Below are 14,371 nucleotides of genomic sequence, written 5' to 3'. Positions count from 1 at the left end.
GGAAGACAATGTTTACAAAATAACTGATAGCTTAACAAATGAAATCTGTTAAGGTGAAAAGACAGCATGAAGATCCTCTGGGCAGAATGATGTTCCCTTTCTGGGATGCCTGCTTCCTGCTCCTTGTAAGGTGTGAACTTGCTTCCCTGCATGCTGTTGTTATTTAAATACAGAAACCCCACCACCACCCCTGCCCCCAAGGTCTCTGTGATTAGAAACTTGGTTCCTGGGAAGGTGATACTCAGAGATGGTGGATTGGTGGGGTGTAGGGCCCAACAAGAGGTCCATAAGCCACTAAGGGAAAGAGAAAATGACTTAGCAAACCTTTGGCAATTCTTATAAGAAAGTTGTTATAATAGGCATATGATGTGGCTTTAGGCAGCTCACTCAGCTCTTGGCTAATTGTAAGGCTCAAATGGTAATAACTTGCTTGTTCTTCATGGCCAAAGGCTAAGAGCAGCACTCACCTGTGCTTACAGACTTTGAAGAGAGGAAAAGAGATAGCTAGAAGTTAAAGCAAATTAACAAATCTTCCCTTATAATCTATAAAGAGGAATGCACTTCAGTTAACACCTTGATTCAAGCATAGTGAGGCACACTGAATGAGATCGTGCATTTGTAGTAACTTGTTAAAATACTGAAAATGAATACTCAGCTGAGAGTGACCACATATGCCTTTAATCCTAGCACTCAGGGGACAGAGACAGGTGGATCTTGTGAGTGCAAGCCTGGTCTATAAAGTGAGTTCCATGACAGCCAGGATTACATAGAAAAACCTCTGCCTCAAAAAAAAAAAAAAAAAAAAAAAAAGTAAGAAAAGAAAGGAAAAAGGAAGAAAGAAAATACTCAATCTTTCTTTTGTCCTAAAAAAAATGGGTAAATATATTTGTCTTAGAAAGAGTAGAGAATCCTTATGAACATAACAACTATACTAAGTAGTAATTAATCTACCAATGTCCACCCGAAGCACACATAGGGAAGATCCAAGCTATGTATTTGAATGTAATATAGTCTCTATGGGATTATTTGACAAGAGAGATTTACCATGTATCTATTACTACTTTCTATCCACTGTAAATGGCTTAGCACTCATTACCTCAGCATCAGTCCCCACTGTTCTTTCCCACTTGATCTTCATTGTAATTCTTCTATTAGCTTTGCTCACATGATACTTCCCGAGTCTCTTGGTTCTTGCATAAAGATTAACCTTAAATGCACACAGCTACTCAACATCTTTTCTCCTGGTCTACAAATCTACCAATCAGCATATAATATTCTGTGCATCTCAGCTCTTTTCATTGTTGCTGGATATCCCTGGTTATTTTCCAATGACATTTCTTTCCCTATTTGTTATTTGAATGTTAAATTCTTCTGTCAAAGACTATATATATTTACTCTATCTGTGAATAGGAAAGCAGCAGAGATAATCACACGCTCACACACCTATACGTAGCTATGATAAATGGCAATGTAAGTGCCTATTGTTTTCTGTATACACAGGGAACTTCCTCTAACCCTTCCATTTATGTTCCTAGAAAATGTCTAAAGGATGGGGATCTGGAGATGTTGCTTAACGCCCTCTTGGAAATTATAGCAAATAGGACCTGCAATGGCAGTTCACACCTATAATCCAAGTACTCAATAACTAAGGCAGGAGCACGACTGTGAGTTTGAAGCCAACCTGAAACAGATAGTGAGTTTATTTTCAAAAGTTTAAACTTCATGGCAAACTTATTTATAAGCCTAAAATACACAGACTTTTGTAACATAATAAAAAATAAGGCATACAAATACATTTTATATGATGGCATGTTAGGTTCTCTGTAAGATTCATCTTATACCATTCATATGTTATAAGGTAGATTAGTAGTATATGCAATTCACATATATGAGTGTGCACATGTCCCCTGAAATGTAACAATTCTCCTGTTTTTTTCCAGCTGATATTTTCCATGCCAAAGTACAAGGTGAGTCCAGTGGGATCCTGGATTATTAATTTAATATATAAAAGACTTCTCAAAATATAGTAAAACTGTATAATTTAAGAGTTCTTTGGGGCTGGTGAGATGGCTCAGTGGGTAAGAGCACCCGACTGCTCTTCTGAAGGTCTGGAGTTCAAATCCCAGCAACCACATGGTGGTTCACAACCGTCCTTAACAAGATCTGACTCCTTCTTCTGGAGTGTCTGAATACAGCTACAGTGTGCTTACATATAATAAATAAATAAATCTTTAAAAATAAAAGAAAAAAAGAGTTCCTTGAAGATACACAGTATAAACTACATCTAAATATATAATAAGTAACAAAGGAAATTAAAACCTAGCAAACATGACTATTCATACACTTTCAATATTTTCATCCCTTGCTCAGATATGATAAGTATATGTAAAATCAAAACATGGTGGTACATTTATCGTCTTTATTCATTTTAAACTATATTGTGAATAATTTAAAAATAGAATTAACATTCTAGCTATGAAATAGTACAGTTGAAATTCTCCACAAGAGATACTCAAAGAGAGAATCACATGGCACTTTCCTGAGCTTTGAGAATTAAGTATGGTATGTGAATTATAAATAAAAAATTCAAAGGTAGAAGGGAATTTCTGAATGAATCAAATATGGTTTAGTGAAACACAGTATGAAAAAGGTTTGTTTTCAATGAACTATTTTAGAATCTTACTGAACTTTCTTCCACATTAACAGTCTTTTTGAATATTTAATGACTGTTTTTAGATTAATCCTAATGTTAAACATGAAAGAAATCGATAGCTGACAGCAGATTCATATTTAAATGTTTTCACAACAGATTGCTTTGTAACACTCTGTGTAAACATTATAGTCTGTTACAAAAACTTTAAGTATAACTTGGTCTTTAATTAGTGAGAAACTATTACATAACCAGAATATAAGGAAATGAGCTTATAAAATATACCAAGTATTTTAGCATTTGCAAAATTAAACGTCATAAATTACCATGCAGAAGCTGCACTCAGTTTACTTGCTGTATTTGGTAAACTGCTTCCCCTCTGTAGCATGGTGGTTTAGTTTTGTACAAAGCCTCAGTGCTAACCACAATGTTTCCTGAGTATAAATACATAGCACTTTATTCATTTCATTTCAATCCTGGAAAAAGCCAAATTCAAATTTCAAGTTTTTATCTTATAATTTGCTACAAATTACTTGAGAAATGTCTAAACTTATTTTCTAAAGTAGTTTATATCTATCACAAGCATTTTCCTAAAACTTACCTAGAGATGGTAACTGTCAAGCTGCCTAGATCTCAGTGTTATCCAGTCATGTCATAACAATTCAGAGTGAAACCTTATGATTCTATCCATCTCTGAGGGAAATTAATGGGACTAGGGATGATGACACTTTTCCAAAAATCCCAGTAGGCAGGGGGGCTACAAAGAGCTCCAGAACAGCAGTAGATAGGGCAGGGGAGAGGGGGACAAGACCAGAATATGGGGGAAGGGGAAAAGGAAAAGATGAGAGGGAACCCGGGGTTACAGGAGACTAGAGATAGGACATAGTTAAAGAAAAAGGGAGAGCAGAGAAAGAAGAGGGGAGGGAAGTAAGGAGAAGGGCAGGAGAGAGGATAAAGGAAAGAGCCAGAAAGAAGGAAGAGTGCTGGCCATGGTGGGTCACATCTTTAATCCCAGGACTAAGAAGCCAGAAGAGGGTGGATCTCTGAGAGTTCCAATCAGCTTGGTCTACATGGTAAGTTCCACATAGATAATCAGGGCTGTATAAAAAAGAGACTCTGTCTCAAACAAATAAACAGACAACAAAAAAGCAGGGAGGCCTGGGGAAAGGGAACAAGAAGAGGAAGAGGACAACCACCAGTCCATGGTAAACAAGGATTCAGAGTTTCTTGTGAAGACAAAAGTTGGTTGCAATGGAAGCCACTTTAGCTGTGAGAAGGCAGATGGACTTTAAAAGCATGAACTATTGCAGGAATGAAGCCTTAAAGAAAATAGAGTGGTAGTGACAATATATCCATAAAACCGTGATGGCTTTAAATAAAATCTACATGACATTTTTCAAATTCTTTAACCTCTGGGTTGGTTTCCTAATAACTAGATAATAAAAGGATATAGATATAGCTCAATATAGACTCATTGAGAATATTCTGACAAAGAACTTCGAATACTGCATGGCACAGAACAAGAGCACATGCTGACCATCTTATTTCAACTGAGCTTGGAAACACGTTCTCATTTCTCAACAAACATTGCATTGATTATTGTAATATGGTAACAGATCTCTGGGACAGAGGACGACATCACCATTATCAACTGGTCTCTAGGCATTTATTAAGCATGCGCTATGTACTTAGTCATTAAGTGCTACCAAGTAAATAAAAGAGCTGCCTTCCAACAACTTTCCATATTCAAAACATAATAAACAGAAAGGAATACAGTACGATAGCAGAGACAACAAAAGTGAAGACATACGGTGCTGAGTTGTTTGAGATAAACAATACCTAGGATAGTAAAAACAATAGTTCTTGGTGAGACATATGATAGCATCAAGGAAAGACAAGGACTTCAGAATGGCAGCCAGTAGAAAATATGTCTTTTTTATTCAATTCCCCTTCATAAACCCTATAAACAACACGTAAGCATGGATTCTGCAGAACAAATTAATACTGCTGAGTCACTTAAACTTTTCTCTTCAGTTGTTGTTGTTATTATTTTATATGCATGGGTTTTTAGTCTGCATGTATGTCTGTGTATCACATGTATACCTAGTGCCTATGGAGGACAAAAGATGACATCAGATCCTCTGGAACTATAGTTACAGGCAGTTGTGAGCCACCATGGGGGTCCTTAGAAGTGAACCTGGATCCTCTAAAAGATCAGGCATTGCTCTTAACCTTGGAGCCATCTCTCCAGCTCTCCTCTTCTATCTTTTATTTCTAATACTTTCTCAGAAAAGTCTATGAAAACCTACTCTCTGCCAAGCTGTAGATGAAGTCCTCAGGCCACTATAGATACCTGCATCCTGGTTCGGTGAGATAAACCTTAATGTAGATAACTCCAGGAGAAAACCAAACTTACTTTACCAGCACTACTTTCTAATAACTGTTCAAGTTGTTTTCTTATTATAGGTTAAAAGTTATTGACTGTATCACATTTTTGAATAAATTAAATTATTACATTTTAGATGCATATTTTGTCAAAGGCACACATTAGCAAGCTTTACCTTTATTGCCCTAGTCACAAAATGTGTCCAATAGAAATTAGACTTCTACACTTGTACATGAGTCCTCAGCTTTAAATTTTCCTGTAATTCTGTCACGGTATCAAAACCAACAAAATGAGAGATGGTTAGAAAAAAAGAGGTGTAAAGATAATTCTGAAATACATTTGGATCAGAGAATACAAACACCCTCAACAAGGCAACCCTAGATCTAAAGTATGTAATCTTGTCAAGTTACTCAGGCTTCCCACAGCTGTCACACTATCAATATCTGCACCTGTACAGTGATGACAACAAAATCTTACCTCAGAGTGAGTGTGAGAATTTATGAATTAATTGCAGGAAAACATTTATTAGTGGGTCTACAATGTGGGGCAATGTTCATATGTTATTATTTCAGGAGAAGTTTGCCAAGATCTGGTTGGTGAATAACATGCTCTAATAAAAACAAATAAAATATGAAAGAAGGGAGTCAGCAGAATAAAGGAGGTCAGTCAAGTAGCCACAGAGTCAACAGAATTGTCATCTGTGTGCTTAAGATAAGAGGTAAGGCAGAGTGAGAATAAATATTTGTTTAAATAAGTATGTGAAGAACTATATTTTATATTTAACAAAATTTAGATAGCGTCTAATCACCTTAAAGTATCTTTAAAAGGCGATGTTAATAAGCAATAGCATGCCTATTCTAGTGTAGAACATGGATCCCCATCCATGGATTGTTCAGCTTGCATAAGTCACAGCTGATTGGACACAGTCCCTATGGGCATGCCATTTCATCCAGACTGGACGGTTCATTAGTCATAATTACTATAACTGTACAGCAGAGACTGCAGTTTTATCTCATCAGACATCTCTGATCAAGCTGCTTCAATTCTGCTTCATCAGCATGTGAAGTTACATTATCAGAGCTTTTTATTTTCCAATCGGTAATTAACACAGATTATGCTTTTTATCAAAACATGTATTTGGCCTTCACATTTAATAGCCAGGGCCCTGATCTGACCACTGTTTGACCTCTGGCATTACAAAAGCACCTTAACAACATGAATCATCAAATAAAATTCAGACTGTTGTAGCAGAAATTAAACAAAGAAAAGAACTGACCTGTGTTAAAAGCATAAGCTGACTGCACTCATAGAAATCAAGACTAGCAGTCTTTGCTTCTTATTAAACATTAAATTGCACACCAGAAGACCACATCATACATATTTATTATTTAGCACTGTCACTTCTAAAAGACTCACCACAATTAGTGTTTCTCTCAGACTGCATGCTACCTAAAGAAATTTCCTACAAATCTTGAAGACAAAGTAATGCAAAAGACTGTTCAGAAAGGTGTAAGAACAGACGGATAATAGATTTCATTGCACTTTAAAGTGTAACACGCTCATTCCAGAAAAGGAAATGTTGCCAAAAACATAGTTCAAATGTAGCATACTGAATGAAACTGATGTGCCAGGATTTTTCCCTCTTCCAATTTCTTTTGGAGAACAATAGGGGACTAAAAGGCCCAGCTCACTATCTTCATGTGAAGTGTTCACTGTAGGACGCGTGAACAATCATAATCGACAGTTACAGGCAGGCACTGAGGCTGCAAAAATCCCAGAGTAATTAGTGTTGTCTGAATGCAATGACATCTGTGTTCTCATGGTTCTTGAGACATGTCAGGCAATAAGATGTATATGAAATAATATGACAAGCATTGCAAATGCCCTTCTAAAAGGTCTTATACTTTGGGGAGCAGCTGAAGAAATAACACATGTCATATTCTTTTGTAACCAATATATTTAAGATTAGAAGATCTAAAAAGATTTTTCTGAGTCATTCATTCCCTTTTTATAGAGCATTTGTTCAGGATACAACAATGTGCTATGAAAAGAATCAGCTTCTTTTCAAAACTTTCTTAATGTCTGTGATCCTGTGCAAGGTTGTATACAGCCCGTTTCTGTCAGTGACAAAATTAGGAATCTTATTCTTTGAAAGACTACACACACACACACACACACACACACACACACACACACCAATCCATTGGCACTGTGTATAAAATAACTTGCAATTTGTGGTAAATGCCTTAGGAGTATGTTTACACTTTTTTTATATAATGAGAGGTCAGTTTGTTTGCATGAAGAAGTCTTTGTTTTAGGACACCTAAAGCTTTGTTTAATGGTGCCTATTGCTGAGCCCTCTCTCTCCAGGCTGCAGCAGTGTGTTTGAGCATGCACTTGCTCCAAGAAAGACATTAGTCATCATTAACAGAACCACTGACACCGAATCTAAGTGCCTCTCCACAATGACCAAGTGGCAATCATCTTTCTCTTACACTGTCACTGCTGATTAGGATTTTCTTTCATGAAAATTTAATTTGTCCCCTTTCTGCAGCTTTTTTTTTCATTCCTTAAAAAAAAAAAAAACCCAACAACAACAATATATTCAAGAAGGTTACAAATGTAGTGTAATATAGAGAATGATACAGAAATTCTAAGGTTCTCAGGCTAAATCTTTTTACTTAAGCCAGGAAAATACTAAGTCAATAGTTTATAAACAGCAGGAAAAAAAAAGTGATGATCCCACAAGGAATCTTGCATTAAAAATCTGCAACATTCAAGGGTGGGGAGGCAGGAGTGGGTGGGTGGGTGGGGGGAATACCCTCATAGAAGCAGGGGGAGGGGCGATGGGATAGGGGGTTTCGGGGGTGGGGTTGGAAATGGGGATAACATTTGAAATGTAAATAAAGAAAACATCCAACTTAAAAAAAAAAAAGAATCTATCAGCCAGAAAAGGTGGCTAATTCAAGCGATCTGAAGTAAGACTAAACAGTAGCTACCCAGTCCTCAAGCTTCTTAGAACACTTCTGGCAGCCATCATTCACAATTCAAACTTTGTCTTTATCTTAAAAACAAGCCAGGATAGGAAGTTCACACAGACATATCACCATCAACTTAAGAAAATTCTTTTAAGTATCAATACCTTTGCTGTGTGTTAGCCTACTGGTTGGTGTTTTCTTTAAAGGGGATTTGTAGTTGCTGGGGACAAATGGAAGTGATTCATGTGGCTATGCAGGGTGCTCCAGGGCTAGATGATGCTACAGATTAAACTCGGGTCTGTAGAATGTCACAGTGTTAAACAAGATATCATAACGATAAGTTATTTAAGGAAGTTTAAAAAAACATTTACTTTTCTGTCTTATTTCAATTTGTTTAAAGTTTGTAGGAAATGTAAACACGTGATAATTTGCAAAGATCCTGGAACAATCCCAACTCCTAGCTATAAATATTATATTCTTTTATACTACTTATGTATTGAAACAAAACAGATTGGCCTAAATGTAAAATAATCTCAAAATTAGAATAAATCTAGTTTTAGTCAAAATTTGCTATATATTTGGGGTCACATGAATAAAAATTGTATCTTCCTGATAACTATCTACATGAAATGCTTTAAAAACAAAAATTAATGCCATTTCTGTCTAAATTCAGAAATAATCATAATTCATAAAACTTTAACACTTAAATGACTCTCCAATCCTTATGTTTTACTATGAGAAATAATTTTAAAGGTCAAATAGCAACCACTTAGCTACATTTTCAAAGATTCAATTATCCCCTCTCCCACGTTTGTTATTGGTCTTCAAGTAAAACTTTTAAAACTTTGAAATTTTATATATTTGGAAACAATGTTTAATTAATTAAACTTGGGGGCAGAACAATCACCAAAGAATAAGCAAAGTGCTAGTCTAAAATAAAAGCAAGACCATATAACCTAACTTAAATATCTTTTTAAACTATGCTTAGAACTACTTGGGTCATTTCTATCTTTAAGTATATGATTCTAATAGTGAAAATCATTTAAACCAAGTTCTGATTTTCAGAGTTCCACAGAGACATCCTGATCAAAACTTCAAAAGGTTACAGTATTATAACTGCCTCCTACATTGTTGACTCTTATATATGTTCAAGAAGAGAAGTTTAGCTCTGTAACTTCCATTCCTCAACCTAAACCTCCCAGTCACTTGTCAGTTAAGGGTTGGGTGATTTATTAACCGCCTCTGGATGCATACTGTCAGTGCTGAAGGAAATATGAGGGCAGGTTGTCGCTACTGTTCTGGAGCTCATTGATAATGACATACCTGCCTCTGTCACCCATTACCCATACTACAAACTACTTAGACCTAACTGAAAAATCAATAGCCTACTTGCACTGGTTCCTGTGGCTGCCTCCTTTGATTGTCAGCTCCTGTCTAGGGTCAGCACTTACATGAAAGGGGCTGTGACTGCCTGATGCTTTCAGGACAACCTAACGATATGAAACTAGCCAACAGAACAGTAAATTCTGTCTCCCTGCCCTCCTCATCAATTAGGCTTTGACTAGGCTTGCCTGTAGAAACCTGACCTTTTAAGTTTAGGTGAATATGGACTAGCTGAACACACCATTGCCCTCAGCACTGAGCCAGGAAATCTACTGACAGGTTAAACAAAACAGAAGGTTGTAACTGTCATAATTTGCATTGCACTTTCACGCCAACAAGGGTGTTATCAGTGGGGGCAAGCCCTGGAACACACAAGTCCAGCACCCTTAAGCCACACTACTCATAAATTTTCAAGTGAAGTGAGATAAAACGTAAATTCACAAATAGCAATGCATTTCTCATCTCTTGGTCTTTTAGGTTTGCACTTTGCAAACCCACAGAGTGGCCATCAACAACTCTCCTGGTGGCCACCTGGCACTCCTAAATGCACTGATGAAGGCCTTCCAATGAACTTAACAAAAAACTGAACTACTCAGCCATGCCCATTTAAGTGCTGTATCAGAGAGCACTACAGCCAATCACAACACAGCCAATAACAGATTGCCGAGCTGTGTTTGAAAATGAGGACAGTTAGATCACAACATATTTTTTTCTTGCTTCACTTCGTTCCCTACTAAAATATCCACATGCTTAGCAAGACAAGCAATTGCATGTGTGAGAGGAAGTGTTGAAATTATTTCCTACCATGATTCTCTGATACAGCATCTTTTACAGTTTGAGAGAAAACTAGGAACATCTGTAAAAATCAAAGATGTTAACACATTTACGCCTGTCAAATCTTCTGACGAAAACAAGTGAAGAGCATGGGAAAGTAGAAAAATGTCCTTTAAGGATACATGTGAGAATCACTTCCCAGTGTGGGTACATATTTTAATAAATGATGAATTTGGAAAATCATAGCTTCGTGAAGCCATTTCTCTAAGAAGACACATTTCAAATTAATGGAAAACTTGAAATTCTTTGGCTTCAAAAACTGTTTACAAAACAGAAATCTTCATGAAGATATCTAAAGTCTGAACTCCTTCATTACCTAGGAACAAGTCCCTACCAGTCATGCTCATGCCATTAAACACATCTTTATAAGGATACACAGCACGCTTCATTGTAATAGCCCAGTTTTTACAAACAGCATCCTTAAATATTCTCTCAAGTTGCTCCTTTGTTGACCTTCCCAACTATTTGCAATCAAAAATGTATAATTTTTTTAAAAAACTGGTTTAAAAAAATCATCTATGGTTTTTCTCTTAAAAACTTTCATAACCCTATGCCACTACAACACTGAAAGCCAAAAATTTCACAGAAAGCGTTCTGCTTAAAATAAACTCGCCAAGTTCAACAACTTCTCTTATACTATTTGCTGCCAGGTCAGACAGACACAAGAGATCACTTAATCCAAACCCTCCATTTTAAAACTGGAAATAGCTTACTGTGGTCTGCATATTTGTACTCCTAGCACTCGGAAGGTTGAGGCAGGAGGAAAGTCTGAGGCAAGCCTGGGGTAAACGGTGAGACCCCATCTTACAAACAGTTCTTTAGGAAATGGGTAGAGATTGTGAGTAGATGGGGTCACCCAGACAGCTTTTGTTCCTCAAGCTGATCTTCTCTATTAAGCATCCCTTTTATTTTATGTATCCAGTAGGTTATGTGACAGCAACAACCATGCACTTTTTTAAAAATCTATTTATATCATTCATTAATATTTACAAAGAGTTTTGGATAGATTTCAGAAAATACTGAAAAATCTTAGAGCGTGTAACAAAAGTTACTCCACAGAAATAAATGTTATAGTTAGAGGAGCTGGTGAGTCCAGCTGGAACCTTCCTGACCTCACTGGTGATTAACTATGCATCTGGTGGCCTTGCCGTCCTCTGTGTTCACCTAGCTGATAGCACAGTGAAAGGGCATGGACAGTGTCTGCTCCCAGCAAGCACATCACTTAGAAACAGTCAGAGTCACAGATCAAAGATTCCCCACTTTATCTACGCTGATTTAAACCCACTACAGACAAAACACGTTAGAGAATAAGAGAATGACTCTTTAGGATCCAAAGATAACAAGAAAAGATAGAAAGGGAAAATTCAGAGAAGAAACAGACTGGTAGAATTTGATATCCACAGGCCAAGCAGCTGTTTTGTATCCCCACTATATTTCAGATGGTTGTAGGAAAAAGGTTTGCTTCCTTAGACCACCGAGCGTTATTTCATTTCTACAACATAGATGTGTCAGGGCCTTCTGCTGTTGTTTAGCTACTACAAGAATCAGAGAAACCACCTTCTCTGCAGATCACTTTTACTCTAATTTAAAATATCTAAAGGAAGATTCGATTTTTAACATTTTAATTAAAGAGTAGCACATTCATTAAAAATGTTCTGTTATCTCAGGGGATATTAGTACAAGTCTACTGCTACCAATGACATATGGAGTACTTTAAGACCACTGATCATACAACAAGGTATATAAACTGGCTAGTTTTCCTAACTTGTAATCAAAAAACATACTCATATGATTTACTTATCTAGTATTATCAATTTAATGATAATGACCTCAAAAAATGTTACATATGACCTAAAAGACATATGGAACAAACTTTAAAACCAAAATATATTGAACTAAGTATACTTCAGTAATGCCAAAGTCTTCATCACTAAACTCTCTGATACCAAGCATAACAGGCGGTAGATGCAGGAATAGCATCAAAACCCCAGGACATAAAGTGCATACAATGCACTTAAGTTATAGTATTTTCACAAACATATCACACCTTTGAGCCATAAACCAACCTTCTGTTTTCTTTATCATTAAATTTAGTATTGACTAATCCTGGTTACCTTCTGAAAGTAACATGACATCCAAGGTAAATGATGTCCAGAGAGCAGTCCATATATCAGATGCTCAGCTTTCACAACCGTTAGACTTGGACCTACTACTTGAATTATTTTTTTGAGATTACAGTGAAAGCCAAAAGTTATTAAAGCCAAAGCTATTTGGCAGGTAAAATTTAACATTTTATTCACAGTACAGTTCTAATTGATTCAAATTTTTGTTTAAATAAGAAAAGAAAAAGGTAGCAACACAAAGAAACATATCCAACTTTTGAGAACAAATGCTTATGTATGGGAAGAAAGAAAATAAGTAACTAAAATAAAGTATACCTTTAAAATGAGAAAAACCTAAATGATTTCTTGGTAATGTTAAAAAACATAGATAGCAATACAGTAAAGTTCACAGTTTGATTCTGTGTTCATGTTTTACTCCCCAGGTCTTGCACAATGGTTTTTGTCTTTCAGTGAGGCAAAGGCCATTTTCATTTGGCAAGCAGAAGTCTCCTACTTTAGTACTATATATCTCAGTGAAATCAAATTATGTATAGTTTAATATGGTACACAATTGGGTAGCTATTGCTCAACTTGGGATAAAACTTAATATATTATATTTTCAACCTTCTCATCTTGATGCCAGGATTATAAATAGAATAGTCTAATCTGAGGAAATATCACAGCACTGTAAGCAGTATAATGGAAGGTATATTGAAAACTCAGTATGTCCACCAAACAATACCCATAAAAAGTACATAAAACTGCTGTGTTTTTCAGTACCTTTCAATAGGTGTGCTGTGGAAAGTCAAAGCTATCACTTTACCTGACGGAACACTATCTTTTGTTCACACTGTTTAAAAGTGAACAATACCCCGGGGTTACCAATCAAAGAGATGAAAGGATTTTCTGTTGTTTTAAAGCTATTTTATAAAACTGAATGAAGTATTTCAACAGAATGCTTGGCCATTTAAAATAATTAATAAACAATAAAAATGAAGCACTCAAAGCAAATATTCAATAACTGGGTATTACAAATTAATTCCAGAGTAGTAATTATCACTACCTTAAAAAAATTCTGAAGAAAACTTTAGAGTTTTAGAAAAATCCTTTCAGTTGCCAAAGAATAACATATAATAGTAAAGAAGACTGGAAATAGTAAAATATCCATAATTGTTAGAATCTCTTGCACATATTTAAATTCAGTTACTTCTTCAAAATTCCATCAAACCAACACTAACAAGCCATGTTTGAGTAATCTACTTTCTTTCTAGCCATTACTGATAGCTTTTAAATCAGAGTTTAGTTGTTATTTCTGAAATTACATTTTGATCACAATATTATAAATTTGTTTTCCACAAATCAAGTATTTTTATAATTACATCAATTAATTCAACATATAAAGACTAAAACTGAGTCACAGTATAAATAGATGCATAGATTTTTCAAAGTTACACCAGGGATTAAGAAAAGATCCAGGTGAAAACGGAGTACTTTGCATTCTGAAAAGTGTAAGTACTTCAGAGACTTCTTAAAAAGAAAATAATTTAATTATTTCTTGAATGTTTCTAAAATGTTTTCAGGAAATGGAGATCATATCATGTAAGCCCTGTGTACTCCTTGTAAAGACTGTTAGACTACTGTATACTGTTTCTATACACCATAAAATACATACCTTTTAAGTCTCACTAATCTGATAAAGTAAGAAATGCACTGAAGTTTAATCTAGTAAACATATCTTTAAGAAAAGATCAGCCCTGAATAAAACAGTTTAAGGATTCTGTACTCAGTGCAAATGTAAACAGGATTATAACTGTCAGACACACAGAAGCCCTGACTGCGCCATTCCGCAGCTCTGAGAGCTGAACTGCTGCAGCAGTGTCCAGGTCCACAGTCGCCCTGGAGCAACAGCTTCTTCGGCCATGCAGGGACGGATGGAAATGACACTCAAAGGGCATTAGCTTGCTTTTTTCCCCCAGACTGATTTCCCCAAATGGAATGCAGGCTTCTTTCTCAAAGCACTTATGCTGAGGCTAAGTCA

The 14,371-nt window shown here is 36.0% G+C and overlaps 1 protein-coding gene across 9 annotated transcripts in view; it reads right to left on the bottom strand.

The window, feature by feature from the left end:
* The window catches only part of Lrba (LPS-responsive beige-like anchor), a 559,239-nt gene that overhangs the window by 216,074 nt on the left and 328,794 nt on the right, over nucleotides 1-14,371 (bottom strand). The gene's annotated exons all lie outside the window — the stretch shown is intronic.

The sequence above is a fragment of the Mus musculus genome, chromosome 3 (genome assembly GCF_000001635.26).
Source record: "Mus musculus strain C57BL/6J chromosome 3, GRCm38.p6 C57BL/6J".
Taxonomy (NCBI): Eukaryota; Metazoa; Chordata; class Mammalia; order Rodentia; family Muridae; genus Mus; species Mus musculus.
Note: the sequence above shows the minus strand (reverse complement) of the source record. Positions and strands in the feature narration are given on the sequence as shown.